The sequence below is a fragment of the Beta vulgaris genome, chromosome 5, assembly GCF_026745355.1.
Source record: "Beta vulgaris subsp. vulgaris cultivar EL10 chromosome 5, EL10.2, whole genome shotgun sequence".
Lineage (NCBI taxonomy): Eukaryota > Viridiplantae > Streptophyta > Magnoliopsida > Caryophyllales > Amaranthaceae > Beta > Beta vulgaris.
This window is the reverse complement of record NC_079206.1, coordinates 46,884,294-46,900,247: the sequence shown is the minus strand read 5'-3', so window position 1 is coordinate 46,900,247 and position 15,954 is coordinate 46,884,294. Positions and strand designations below refer to the sequence as shown.

General features: G+C 34.8%; 1 pseudogene; it reads right to left on the bottom strand.

Moving 5' to 3' along the window:
- Positions 1–13,320: 13,320 nt before the first annotated feature.
- Positions 13,321–15,657, bottom strand: LOC125497726 (uncharacterized; annotated as a pseudogene).
- Between the last annotated feature and the right edge of the window lie 297 nt (positions 15,658–15,954).

Here is a 15,954-nt window from a genome sequence, read left to right as displayed (position 1 = left end):
ATATCCCAAGCCATATAAACTTATCAGCCTCAATACATAAATAGTCAATGCCAGGCAAAATAAAAAAAAAAATCAAAGTGAGAAAAAAGAAAAGAAAGCAAAAGCAAGAGAAAATGAAAATGCACAAAGTACAATGCAAAAAAAAAAAAATGTCAAAGGCAAAGAAGAAAAAAGAGTCAAGCTAGGGGCTTGCACACATGTTCTATCCCTCATCCCAAAATCCATCAAAACCTCAACCTTATAAGCTAAAACCATGATCATTACCTTAGCCCAACCACTTGAACATATCTAAATGAGACGTTAAATCATTCTAACCTTTCATCAATCGTAACTCCCTATCCAAGATATGTCCAAGCCTGCTAGGTTGAAAACCCGAAAGGGCGATCTAGGTAAAAGTCAGGGTATAAAAAAAATCAAGTTAAGAACTACAAATGGTCTGATTTAACCTAGGGGCTTGCACACAAGTTCTACTCTCATGCTAGAATCATCAATACCTCAACCATATAATCTAAAACCATGATCATCACCTTAGCCCAACTAGTTGAACACATCTAAATTATACATTAAACCCTTCTAACCTTTTATCAACCCTAACTCTTTCTCCAATGTATGTCCAAGTCTACTAGGTTGAAAACCCGAATGGGTGACCTAGGCAAAACTTAGGGCACAAAAAAAAAATCAGTTCAAGAACTACAAATGGTTTAATTTCGCAAGGATACATAAGAATTCATATCTCGAGGTCCGATCACTTTAATAAACTAAAAATCAATCAAGGCCTAATGATTTGACTTGTAGAATTCATGCGCATACTCTTTCTCGGTCACGACTTAGACTCGAGTCTGAAACTCACAATAAAGCCTTTTCCTACCTACATCTATATGAGTCACAAAATTACACCTTTCACTTTTTTTTTTTTTTTTCAATTCAAACTCTCATAGCACTAGTGGAGAAAAACGGAAGGGTTGCGGTCAAAACAGCCCTAAGGGCTGCGTTTTTGGCCAGCAACCCTTTCCATAGCAGCCCTTCACTAAAACTAAAGAGCTGCATTTTCAAACCCCAATCCTTCACAACGAAGGGCTGCGGTTGAGGCCCGAAAACGCAGCCCTTCCAATATGGAAGGGCTGCGGTTTTGGGCCTCAGGCCTTCTTTGTACAAAGGGCTGCGGTTTTGACCATAACTGCAGCCCTTTTGACCTTTTTTTTTTTTGCATTTTTTAACTAAACAGCATGATTAACTTTAGTTTCAAGCACTAAAGAAAGGGATGAAATTACAATAGCTAATACTGACCTATGCTTGCTTAAAGCAATTGCAAGTCCAGTAAAATAAACTTAAACATTAAAAAAGAGGAAGTTATAACATCAGGAATGAACCAATATATATTTATTTCATTCGTGTTGTTGTTGATATCCCTTGAACCACTTTCATTCGAACAAGGAACAGATGAAACAGGACTAACAGATTCTAATAAACCAAAAACACTATACTTACCCTTCTTATCACTACCTTCCTTAAATCCATTATCTTCAAAACTCAAATAAAAAGAATCTGCATTACAAAAAAATAGAACTTTCCACAAACTCCCATTTCACTATCTCCAATAATCCACCACATTTTTTCTTAAAAGGGATGAAATTCTAAGCAATAACACGAATTTTCCTCCTTACCATACGAATATAAAATTCAAGAACATCATAGCAAAGGGAAGCGAAAGTCCCAATATCAAAACGAAAATGAAAAAATAAGGAACGAAAATAAATAAAGAAACGAACGGAAATGGAAAAAAAAGGGAACGAAAAATGAAAAAAAATGAACGAAAATGAAAAAAAATGAACGAAAATGAACAAAAATGAAAAAAAAAACGAATGAAAATACAAAAGAGAAAAATTATAGATCTGAAATTACATGAACATTCATCAAAACAAAGATCAAGAAATTATAGATCTGAAAAACGAAAAATCTATCACTTGTTGCTGTCGTTGCCGGAGTTCGACGGCGAAAAATATGGCCGGAGTTCGACCCGGAGAAGGGCGTCGCGAGTGCTGGTGGCGTTGTCACAATTTCCATGTAATTGTTTCTGTAAAGGCGTAGGTAGAGCAGAGGCCAAGGGTTTAGAGTGGTTGTTATGTTCATCTCCCTTCTCTTGTAATGATGCTCAGTTTCATTAATGATGGACGTGAGAGAGAAGAGGGAGGGTGAGAGAGAAAGGAGGAGAACGAAGGAGGCGTGAGAGAGAAGAGGGAGTTTAAATTGTGAGAAACCCTTAGCCCAGCAATTCTCTTTAAATTAAAGTTATTTACAAAAAAAAGTCCATAAAGGTCTGCTTTTTTAAAAAACCGCAACCCTTTATTACTATAGGGCTGCGGTTTTCGGCTAACCGCAACCCTTCACTAAAAGGGCTGCGGTTTTTGCATTGACCACAACCCTTTATTACTTATAGGGCTGCGGTTTTTGGCTAACCGCATCCCTTCACTATTAAGGACTGCGTTTTTAGAAAAACGTAGCCCTTGCACCGCAACCCTTCCGTTTTTTCCCCTACTGTAGTCCCTCAAGGACTCTAAGATAATTTCATGGTCTCTAGCCATATTTGACTTTGCTTGCATCAACTCCGCAATGAAGAAACTTTGGATGCTCCTTGAATGCTCAAGATAAGACAAGTACCTTCTAATCTAGGCTTAGAGTGCCTAATTCAAGACAATCTTACCCAAAGTGGGATCGGGATTCATTGCCGAAATAATTTTTGAAAATCATTCTCTCTCTACATATCCAGACCTCTTAATCTTGCATAACCCTAACATAACATTACATTTCATCTTTCCTAGCGTTGCATAACCCTGACCTTGCATGACGTTTCATCTTCCTTAGCTTTGCATAACCCAGATCCTTGCATAACATCTCATGCATCCTTAGAGAGTCTAACTTATCATTATGTGCCTTATCTAAGTTATTTTCACCTATCTACTAACATCTTTTCCCGTAGGTAATTAGATTAGTTGTAGTTAGCGTCTTGCATACTAACTTTGTTTTGTAGATGCTGGCAATATATAGATCAATTTTAACTGTAGAGTGTTTAGAATCATTCTTTGTATTTACACCATATACTTTGACTTTCGGTTTCTTGAACCTCAGTCAAAGTAGGGGCTTTTGTAGACACAAAATCGTGTCTCCCCATTGAATATCAAATGATGAAACATACCATCGTCCTAAATTAATCTGGTCAAAAGCAAGAGCAATCGTGTTAGCTAAGTCCAAAAGCATTTTGAAAATATAAAGTCTATTTGTTAAATCCCAAATAATTATTTTTGATTATTTATATTAATAATTCCATATAATTATTTTTAGAGGGTGTTTCGAAAGTCGGATTTTTAGTTCTAAAGATAGATGATTTTGGATGATTCAAAGGATAGATTTTACCAAAGGATCAAAAAGAATCTTAAAACAACAAAAAAGGGAAAGAAATCCAGTGCGTGCGACGCACATGCCGCACATCAGGTACACAAGCTGTGTGACAAGCACTCAGTTTTTCCTTATCTTTTTGCAGTTTTTTCGGTTTCCTTTGCCTATAAATAGCTCGTTCCTTCGAAATTTTCCGAATGCTTCCATACGTTTAAACATCTCGACATCCTTAACAACTCACACTCAAACTCAAACTCATGTTCAAACACTCAAACTCATATTTAAACACATCCATACCTTCAAATTTCTGGTCACGCTTCAAGATTGCTCATCCTGCAGATCGTGATATAAGACGCAAACGATAAAAGTATAACTCCTGAGGGTCAATAATTCTAATTTAATTCATGTCTGTACTTACAATCTACTTGTCATAATGTAGATCTAAAAGGAATTATCGCGTTTTTGTACGTTCCTCTTTAATCTCTCTTCTTTTCTATTTCATTTATTATATTACCTATATTTATATGCGTGACTGTATGTTTTGATGCTTTCAGCATCTCACATGCTTATTATTGTTAATCAATACCTAAAGAACTGTTCTAACGTTTAATAAGATAATTGGACAATATGATTAGGTTCTAGTAATTTGATTGCATAGTAACATGTCACAAGAAATTAGTCTTCTGTTTGTTTAATGAACTGAAATAGATTTATTTTATATTGCATCAAAATATTATGTGGTTGTTTATTTCCATAAATCTTGACATGAATCAATATTAAGTAGAGGTCATCAATGGGAGAATTTATTTTCTGATATTATCCTCACCACCGAGCTCAATCTTTGGTTTATTGACCTTATATGGAGTCATGATGGAAAAATCAACATTTGATAAATCCCTAAGTTGTCCCTATGATTTTTCAATATCCAATTAGATATATGAGTCTTCCTTCAAAGATTTGTTGGCGAATTAAATCTATTTCAAAACATTTCAATAAAACCTTTTACAATGAGGTAGTCAATTAAGCGCTCATTTCGTGTAAGCAATAAAATCACGCCTACAAGAGTTCGTTACCATTACTTGGTGGTGATGGAATTCTCATGTTTAATTTCCAGTGTTCTGTTAAATTTTCAAAATTGACATGTTTAGCATAAGTATGATTAATTTTAAGTTTATCATACCACTTATAGCATATGACTTTTACATTTATAAAACAAAAAAAATAATATGAAAACTACCAATTATGCCAAACATGCTAGTACATTTTCTGGTTTCTGGTTTCCACATTTTTGTTTTTAGATCTTAAACAAATTAAAATGAAAACTAAAAGATAACGAACATGCCCTTTATATAATCGTGATACCGATTAAATTGAATCACAAATTCACGCCATTACAAGCAATTAGAGTTGGGGACATGCGAGGTCATGCTAGCGCATGTTGTGGGACAACGGACACAACCTCATACCACATCAGATTGGGACCAAATCAAGTAAAGAATAATCGTGCTAGCTCAAGCGCATGCCAAATTTTTGAAAGAGGGGCCAAAGCACGTCTTCGACGACGTTGTGTCGTGCCACTGGCCCTTCTTAAGATTTATGTATGTTTTGTTTTCTGTTTTGGTTTAAAATGAGGGTGCCAAAGGCGTCGACCCGTTTGGGCTAGGCTTGGGCCAAAATTTTAAAATGATACTTATGACTTATGAGCGGCCCATTGCTCACTATTGAATCTCTCATGGAGGGTCAAACCAGTAACAAATTCGTATCTAACCATGCAAAATTACATCAATTAGAGACGTCTCTTGTATGCATGCACGAAGCCATATTGGGGATTGGCAGGTGCTTGACCCCTGCAGTCCACCCACACGGCCCATTTTTCAAAAGCTAGGCTCATGTAAATATTTTGTTTCATATATTAAATAAGGCCTATATAATCATGAAGTACATTGTTGGCTTGGTGGTTAATGACCGAGTGAAAGTTTTAGTGGTTAGGAGGTCGAGTCTTCTTGAATACAACAACTTAAGTTTGTTCTTTTAATTTTCCCACTTATTGGAGCTACTCAATTGCTCATTCTTCTATTTTTCATTTTATTTAGTTTTGGATGAAACTCACTCTATCTCTCTCTTGGTATGCATAACTACTTTCTTTCTTTTCATCTTTTCTTTCTTCCTTCTTTTCATATTTTTTTCTCCTTCTTTGTAAACATTAAGCTTGATCAAATTTTAAGGTAATTCATATGCAATTATTGATCAAATTTAAGCTTGATATTTTTTTTTATAATTTGAAAATTTTTTGTTACTTTTTTAAAACCATATATCACTTCTTGCATTTCATTATATTGATGAAATTTTAATTAAAAAAGATGCAAAATATGGAGTACTAATTTGCATTAGATTTTATACATTGTAAGTTATTTTATTGTTATATTCGAGCTTATATATTAGCTTTCGAGTTGAGCTTGTCTTTACTTGGATGGGCTTATTTATGTTTTGAGTTTAGCTTGAATTTTAATCAAATTCGGACAACTTTTGACCAAATATTAACCAAGTTGAGCTCGAATAACTCGCAAATTGAAACGGCTACTTCGTACTTCTCGAATCGGTCATTCTTCGATCTACTAAAAAAAAGTGATGATTATCTAACCTTGGTGACTATAAATTCTTGGCTAACTTTACCCTTGCTTTTACGGGCCCAATCGATGTACAGCCATACATGCAATTAATTTTAGATTTATGTCAATCAGTACTCTGTCAATGAGGAGCGGCAATCATTGATTTCCTGTGAATTCGCTGCATCAAAATGTAAGACAAACTATAGTTGTAAAATAGTAGCAAGGTGGTATATATATACAACAAACTATATAGGAGCAGGACACGACATCTCCTAGAGCCAAAGATCTGAATATATTGCTTCTGGCTTAATTGAGTTCCGACATGGTGTAATAATTACACAAAAACTTTGGTTTCTTGTATTTGATCTTTCGTTTGACGATTCCAGCACCGCCAATGCTTTCCTCTCTCTCAGAAAAGTTATGAATAGCGCCCGCAGAATGGAAAGATAGATATAGCCTCATGTAGGACATATGTATGATACTATGATAATATTGATATTGATAGGTCTCTCCTGTATTATCACCGTGATTTGGCAGTCACAACTCACAATGACAATTTATGTTATTTTAGTATTTTAGAGTCAATCAATTAAGGGATATTTTCGAAAGTTTAATTCTTCTCGTTCTTTCCCTTGCGATTACAAAAATGCTACTACATGCATACATATGACTCATATGAGTGATATATTAGAAAATCTCCTATTAATATTACTAAATACTAATTAGGAGTGCGTATAATTTTTACCATATGCCTGAATGTATCATGTATGAAAATATACTTAAATTTTTTTTCTTAATAGTTTGAGCTCCGATCCTATGTTATAGTTTTATATTTTCCATATCAATAGTACACTGGGGAGTAATAATCAATATTCAATAGTTACTAAGACATTCGGTAGTTATTATGACAAAACCTTAATATTGTCTTTTCGTTTTGTCATCATATTATTGTCTCTTGATGCCTACTTGGTGGTGAAATAATTACTTGAGAATGCCATGTTGGAGTTTACTACTATAAGAGCATTCCCAATGGTGATGGATTTGATCACCAAATTTCCCTACTTACTCATATTTTGATCATTACATGAACAAATGTATCACCTCCACCCCACTCATGAACAAAAAAACCATCAAACTCCACTATATCTCTCCTACTTTTCACTACCCCACCTCAACTTTCTCTCTCCTATTTCTCTTTTCTACTTCGATTAATAATATAATTTACATATTAAAAATAAAAATGAATCATCTATGATTACTTAAAATTATAATAATTAAGTATCAAAAATTAATTATCATTATTGGGTTATTAGTATAAATTATAGAGAAAAATGATGTATAAATATTTTTAAAGCGAGAAAGGTGAGGAGGAATGTTTTTTTTTTGTTCTGAAATATATCAATATGGGTATCATTTTATAGAGGGGAAAAAAATATGAATTTTGGTATTTTTTTTTTTTTGAAATAGGAATTTTCTGGGAAATTCCGTGGAAATTTCCACGAAATTTCCCAAAATTACACAGCAGAAGCCACGTGGCAGCTTGCAACTGGCTGGCTGTGTGTAACAAAGCCATGTGGCAGCAGTCATGAGGTGATGAGTTTGTTCACCATGTGAACAATGACATGTTTTGTCATTTGGTGATGGGTTTTATGTCACCAATGAGATGCATGTTTTTTTGGTTCAACCCAAATTTTCTGATTTTGGTGATGGGTTTGATCACCATTGGGAGTGCTCTAAGAAATAGTACACGACTGATGAGGTATATATGGAAATTATTACTCCGTATTCCGAGAAATAACTACCAAGTACCAAGTAGTACTTGGTTTAGTGATTTGGTTTATATATCACAAAAACTCCGTTAGAGGCATTTTGGGGGTTTTCCTTATCATTTTCCCTACTCCCAAGGGGTCTTGTCTGCAAACCCGAGTCGGGTTGACCTATGAGAGGTTCCGGTCTAACTAGCGCGCCTTATCTTTACCTTAAAGAACTTTCGAGAGATAGTTTCAAGAGTTTGTCTTGCAAGAGACCGCCTACATTTAAATTAAAATTAGGCAATGGTAGACCCAATATTAAAAAGAGAATTATCCTACTAATGATTAGGTTAATTTCTTTCGGTTACTACTTTAATTCATTTAGTGACTAGATCTACTTTTATATTAAAATTAGACTGTTTCTTTCACTAATTTTTGTAACTTCAAAGTGTACATTGAAATAAACAAAATCTCATATATGAACCAGATTTATATTATAATGAGTTTATCTTAATATTGAAGTAATCTTTTCTTTTTAAGTGGTGATTCCTTACTTTATGGAAGTAGCTTCTATCATGGAATAAGTCATTCTAAATTTGGCTCATCTAATACATAGCTATTGAAAAGATAAAAAATTGTTTTGAATTATTATTCATATATTCTTCCTTCGTTTCTTTATAATATACACACTTTTCTTTTTGGTATGTTTCGTTTTAATCTACACACTTTTTTGATCGGTTTATTTTTAATCTACACACTACTGTTGCATTTTTCTATTGTTGATAACATGTTCTATCTACTTTCTCTTTTTCTTTTTCACCCATGTCGTTTATTTTTTAATATTTTAACCCACTTTTAAATTTCTCTTTCCCACTTTTCAATTCTCCTCTCTATGCTTTCAGTTTCCTTCTCATACTTTTGTATTTCCTTCGTAGTTTTCACCAAAATATAATTAGTAAAAAGAAACGAAGGGAGTAGGATATTAAATATTTTGAATTTGCACCCATCAGTACAAGTAAAAAATGCATTTTATGAGATACTAAAAGCTGGTATAACGAATAAAATGATTAGTCAGTATAAAGCAAATGGAACTCCAAGAAAAAAAGTTTGAAAATGCAATACTCCAACACATGTGTAATTTGTGATATATACTAAAAGCCAATTAACCTAAAACAACGAAAAGTAGAAGCCATCAGAATAGGTTTGGATAAATCCCTAAGAAGGAGTAACAATCATTTTATTCGTTATACCATCTGCTTCAACATGGATGTAAATGATATGAGTCGAGCTCGAGTTTCGCTAAACTCAACTCGAAATCGAAAACCCGAAGTCAAGCTCGAATGAATCGAAAGTACTTCGGGAGCTTGAAAAAACAAATTTTGGTTAGACTCAAAATCCTGAACTTGAGCTCAAACTCGACTAAAGTCCGGCTCGACTCCAGCTTGAGAACACAAACTACAAGCTCGGCTCTACTCGAGGCATGATTTAGCCGAGCTTTCTAGTCGAACCAAGGCTAGCTTACTCTTCACTTGTTAAAATATCGAGCCGAATTTTGATAGAGCTTTGACTAATCGAGCTAGAATAGTTCACTAGCATGTTTGGCTAATTAACACCCCTACCCCTGAGCATTATTGCATGATATTGCATTTTGTAGAATTACATTGTTTTCTTCTTTTGAAAAAATAACCATCTCGTAAAGACGAAATATGACTAAAGTCTACCATGACAATATTTATTTTTTGTGTATAAAGTGTTAATTTTTTATTTCATGGGATGAATTCTGTGAAAAAGTTTGAAAGAACTAATTATCGAAGAAACTACAAGTTGTATATAAATTTATTTTCAAGTTGGAGTCAAGTAGGGAGTAGCTAAGCTTTTTAATTATCTAGTCGAGCTTGGGTTCACTCTAGCCTACTCAAGTCGAGCTTTGACCGAGTTTTGATCGAGTCAAACTCGAGTAGCTCACGAGTTATCTCATTGTATTTGTACCCATATACTTCAATGACCAAGTACATACATTATCTATTCTTTTGATAGGGAGAATCACTACTTTTCCAAGTAGTTCTTTTGACCAACAAGTTCTGATTGAGTCTTTCTCGAACGCTCAATGTTGACTATTGTTTTTGGGCCTATAACCAAGTAGCTTTAGTACTTAGTCACTTGGTAATATTCTTACCTTAGATTTTAGAGACCCTGAATTCAAATCTTCCTAAATGTGGTATTTTGTGATAAGGTTCCCCTTCTTCCCCCACCCTCAAAGACTTAACCTGCAAATTCTGGACTAAGGTATTTTGCATTATTTTCAAAATTTCATGAAGCTTTGCTGCCTTGGAGATTGTAGGATCTCTTATGCTGCATACGAGATTTTTTTTTTTTTTTGGAATAGTGGTTTGGTAATGTTCATATAAAAACATAATCAACCAAGAAGATCTATCATTGAAATATATTGTTCTTTTGCTGTTGGAAAATCATGAACAGATCCTGTTTTCTTGTGTGCTGTGCTAATACTAACAAGAGAAAACAGCTCTAGAAGATAGGATTTCAGATATGGTAGAACTGTAAGGCCTTTCATAGTGACCATTTCAATAATATACTCCCACACTTCCAAAATTATTGCTCTATTTGAATTTTTATAATCTCCAAATATTGATGGTCAACAATTAAATCTTTAATTATGTATTAGTAAAATTCAATTTATTGACATTGTGAAGAAACACATCGAGTTAAATCTCACAAAATTCTATATGATTAGCGGTATGCAGTGGCTAGTAGGCTAGTTGACCCGAATCATCTTGACCTGCACGACTACTGGTCCAACTGGGTTAGCCCTTACTGGAAACCACGAACCTAGGCCATACCCAGATTGGGGCGTGTGCATATGCGCTCTCTTCATCCCGAATACGTATCGGATCCATTTTAATTACCGATAATGTACGCATTTATGAATTTAAGTATACATGAATATGTGCATTTAAATTCAACTACAAAACATTAATGAATGATGATTTTCAAATCATAAACTCCCTCCATCTTAAAATATGTACCGAGTCAACTTTCTGATCTCTATACGATATCTACGGAACACTGCATTATTAAATTTCAAATATTTAATATTTATAAAGCACATATTAAGACGATTCTAACTAAATACTCCATTAAGGTTGAGGAAATTTGACTTTGAAAAGAAAATGGATGTGGGGGGATTACATTTAAAATGCTGACTACTTAGTGTATTAAGATAATTAAAGAATATACTCCCTTCACTACATAAAGTTCTTCCTATTTATTGTAAAAACAAATTCCAAGGAATGGATGATATGTTTAGATTGTGAGAAAATATGGAATTAATTAGGGTCAATAAAAAGTACGACAATGTGGAACGAAGGAGAAAGAAGCAATATCAAATTAAGACTATAGCAAAATTAGGAAGAATTAGGGGTGTTCATAAATATTCGATCTAGTCGATCCGATCCGATTGTTTGCATATCCGATTCGATTTTTTAGTTTTTGAATACTTTAGATCATATATCAGAACTTTTTGTATCGGATACGAATCCGAAATTTTCATTTTGGATATTCGAAAATATCTAAACTTTGGAAAATTTTCGAATTTCTGATATGAAATAAGTATACGTTTTCATGGCCGGATATCCGAAATATCCAATGATCCGATCCATCCAAAGATTATTTTATAAAATTTACTCCCTCCGTCCTAGAATACTCTTTACGCTTTCCTTTTTTATCTGTCACAAAATACTCTTTACACTTCTATTTTGGGATATGACCCACAATTATTTTAATCATTCTACTTCTAATGGCCAAACAACAAATAAAATAATATCACTTGTACCAAATCTAACCATGGCTCATATAATCTCTCCTTAAAATTAAATAATACTTGTTTTACTAACTACTAACTCATATCACAGCTACTTTTCAATAAAATAACAATTGATGACCAAACAACAATTTATCATCTAAAACTACGTGCCTTGATAAGTGTCAAGAGTATTTTGGGATGGAGGAAGTAATTTTTTTAGTTTTTGGATATTAGATCCGATTCAAAATTTTATTGATCGAATTCGGTTTGCATTTTTCCCGATATCCGAAATTTGGATCACATCTGTTATCTAAAATCAACAACCCTAGGAAGAATTTCATGGAATAGATTAAACAAAAGTTTTAACATTTTCATGTGGAAGCTAACGAGCATGACCCTATACTTTTGAACTCGCTTTTCAATTTTTGGTTGAGTTCAATACTGTATAACTTCAGTTCGATCATGTTTTATCTAGTTTAGTTTAGTTCAATTCAAACCTATTGAGTTCTGTTCAATTTAATTAGTTCAACTCCGTAATAATACTAATTCTAATTATTATTATTATTATTATTATTATTATTATTACTATCATTATTATTACTATCATTATTATTACTATTATTATTATTTATTTATTATTATTATTATTACTATTATTATTATTATTATTATTATTATTATTATTATTATTATTATTATTATTATTATTATTATTATTATTATTAAACAAAGTAGAGATGGCAAGTGGTGGGGGCTGGTATGTGGGCCCTAGTGGGTTGGGTTGAGATTTCACACCCCAGGACCGGACCATGAAATTCACGACTTGGGTGGGCTGGTCCACGAGCTGAAAAATCTGGCCCACATCGGTATGTTATCGAATTTTATGGTTCGGGAAGCAGTTCTGGCTGTTCGTGGGCCTAACGAGCTGGCAGACCGGCATGAGAATATTTTTTCAAAGTTATATAATCATTTATAATTGTTACATAAAATCTTTAAAATTAATTAAAATATATACAATTATTAATATTTATGAATAATTTATTTTGTTTGAATTTGATTGAATTATAATATATGAAATTTGATTAAAATATATACATTTTGATTAATATGTACACAATTTGGTTGAATAATTACTTGGGTTGGGTGGTCCTGCTCATGGGCTGGACTGGACTGGTTTTGTGGACCAGACTGGGCGGTTTTAGTAGTGGGCATTCGTGGGCTAGGCTCAAAAAATCTAGGCCAGGACCCACACACTAGTTTCACGATTTGAGTTGGGTTGGACCGGGCTTTTTGCGGGCTCAGCCCACATTGACCAAGAGGCTGGCTGGGCTGGATTGACCCGTTGGCCATCTCTAAAACAAAGTAATAAGGATAAAATAAAAATAAATATGACAATATTTTTGCTTGGCTAAAAATAACATTGTGTTTGGATAGGACTTCTTAGAAACTTTTTTTATGGTGTGCATGATTGAGAGAAAATGCATATGTTAGGATTTATATTGGCGTATAAGATTAGTTGTTGGTCCTAAATGCACATTAATAACAACTCGCAACCCTTAAAGGGTTGGGGGTTACACCACTGGAAAACTAGCACCTATACCACCACACCAACAACAGCATAAACTTTTGAGAAATTTCATACCACCACCCTCACACCACTCACGAACACCATACCACCACCAAGACAGAACACTTTACGAATCTAGTTCCACCTACTTTAAAATAGAATTTGCGGGATAGTTTTGAATCTTTTGATGTGATGGAACCAAAATTCTTGGGCATGCAGTTCCATCCTTATGATGGTGATCTTTTTTAATTTTTCCCATACAAATTTCACAACTAGGCTGGAAAATCTTGAAGTTTCATGACTTTGGTGGTGATTGACGTTGATAATAGGTGTGGTGTTGAGATCAGTGGAGGAGGTATGAGGGATAGTTAGATGTGTTTGTGCTTCAATCCAACTTATTTGTAGGAACTAGAGCTACTGTTGGGGATGTACCTATGAGTTTTCAGGGTTATAAACATATACCCCAACCCCCTTGCTACCCCCCTGTATACCCCCAACCCTCCCCCTATTGCTCTGTTTTTTATGGTTATGCCGATCATCGTTGTTTTAATCATCCTCGTGATCGTTCTACTTCCGCTGTAAGATGTAACTCTTTCTTCTTTTTTTTCTGTATGATTGTCAATTTTATTGTTTGATCGTACCTTTTTTTTTTAGTAATGTAATTGTGGGTTTGTTTATTTATTTATTTTGGCAACAATATAGATAATAAAAATATTACATCCTAGTATCCGTCTTCCTTAGCTTAGTGGCAATGTTATGGGCTTTTACAACTTTGGTTCTATCCACTTTACAAATCTTAATACATCTAAGTCTACCAACTAAACCTTTCATGTCAAGCAAAATATTTTTTTATTGAGTAGGAGCTCTTGCTTTCCTCCCTAAGGTCCATCACAAGTGTTCTAGAGTCTGTCCAGACTTCTAGCTCCCTTGGTTCTCTATTCATTATCTCTCGGAGGCTGTAGAGGACTGCCAAAGCTTCTGCCTGATCTGCTGTCGTTGCATTAATACAGTGGCCACCTCTATCTATTTCCTCATTCCTCTCCATCAGTACCCATCCAAAAGCTGCAGCACCTGAGCCATGTTGTTTTTTGTTGATTGCTTTCCATGCTCCGTCTACTATCAGTGTAAAGCTTGCCTCTTTGGTGTTCCAATTATGCCTCCAGTCTATTTGTTCTTGCGGCACTTGAGCTTTTGGGAACCAGTTCTGATCTTCTTTCTTCTCTTTTGGTCTTTGACTTAATCTACTTCTATCCTTCCATTCGCATATGATGTCAAAGACTTCCTTTGGCTCTATGTTTTTCCTGGACTTGAAGATGCATTTATTCCTAAATATCCAAATGCTCCACAGTATCGCCACAAACTCGAAGCTGCCTTCTCTCTCTGGCGTGTCATTCATCATGAAGTACCAAATCCAATTTCTTACCCATGTTTATATTGGTACTTTGCAACTCTCCAAATTTATGAGACCTAGGTCTGAAGACGCCCAGATTCTTTTTGTCATTTCACAATCTCTAAATAAATGAGTATCAGACTCTTCCTCCTGTCACAGGGAGTCTCGCTTAGGATTTTCTTTTTCCTAAGGTTTACTCTAGTGGCAAGAGCACCATTAACTAGCTTCCAATAGAAAATCTTCCATTTTGGCCAGAGGTTAAGATTCCAGAATTTCTTCCAGAAGAGAATAGTGATAGATTTATTCCAAGAATTTCTCATTATGGACCAGTATCCTGATTTCTGTGTATAGTGTCCATATTTTGAGTCTAGCCAGATATACTCATCTACACATTCCACCGATGGAATATGGATTGCTCTTATGCTCATGGCTTCCTCATGTCCAAACCATCGGTCTAGCACTTCGTCCTTCCAAGTATTCCCTCTTATTAGGTCACTTACCCACTCCGGTTGTGGTTCTTGCAACTCTTCCATTCTATCAACACACGCTACCTGTTTCCCTTCAACCCATTTGGAGCCAAGTATTTTAGTGCCTCTTCCATTTCCAATCAGTGTTCCCACACCCGGGACCATGACCTGTACACTTTTCATAATACTTCTCCCCCCCAAGAGCACGTTGTTGGAAATTTTCCTCGCATACTATTTGTGAACCAAGACTCTGAGTATTTCGCTTTAAAAATTTGACTAGCTAGCAGGTGGGGGTTATGATGCATGCGCCAAGCTTGTCTAAAAAGAGTTGCTTTGTTTGTTGCCAGTAGATTTCTCAGTCCTAAACCCCCTTCAAGCTTATGCTTCTCAAGAATGCTACGCTTTCTCCAGTAAATTGGCTTTTTATCTTTACTCGATTTCCACCAGAATTTCAGAAGAATTGAGGTGGAGAGAGCTAAGACTTTCTTAGGAAACAAGAAAATAGCCATGACATGAGATACATAAGCCATAAGAATACTATTTATTAAGATCAACTTACCTGCTTGATTTAGGGAGGAAAAATTCCAAGAAGTTATCGTATTTGAAATTTTTTTGCGGAAGATCCTGGAAAATTTGTGTGGAGTGACCCGTCACATCCATTGGGCACCCTAGATATTTACCCAATTTCTCCTTGCTGCCCACTTTCAGCCCCTTACTAAGTAGCCTTATGAATTTCTTGGGCGTATTTTTACTAAACACTGTGTACGATTTTTGGTTGTTTATCATCTACCCCGACATGGAGCAAAAAGCCTCCAGGTTTTTTTGTATACTCCAAGCATTCTCAAGTGTGCCCTTTAAAAAGAACAGGGCGTCATCTGCAAATAGTAGGTGGGACACCTCCGGGGCTCTTCTGTGGACTTTAAGACCCTTGATGAGGCCTAAATTCTGCTGCTGAAT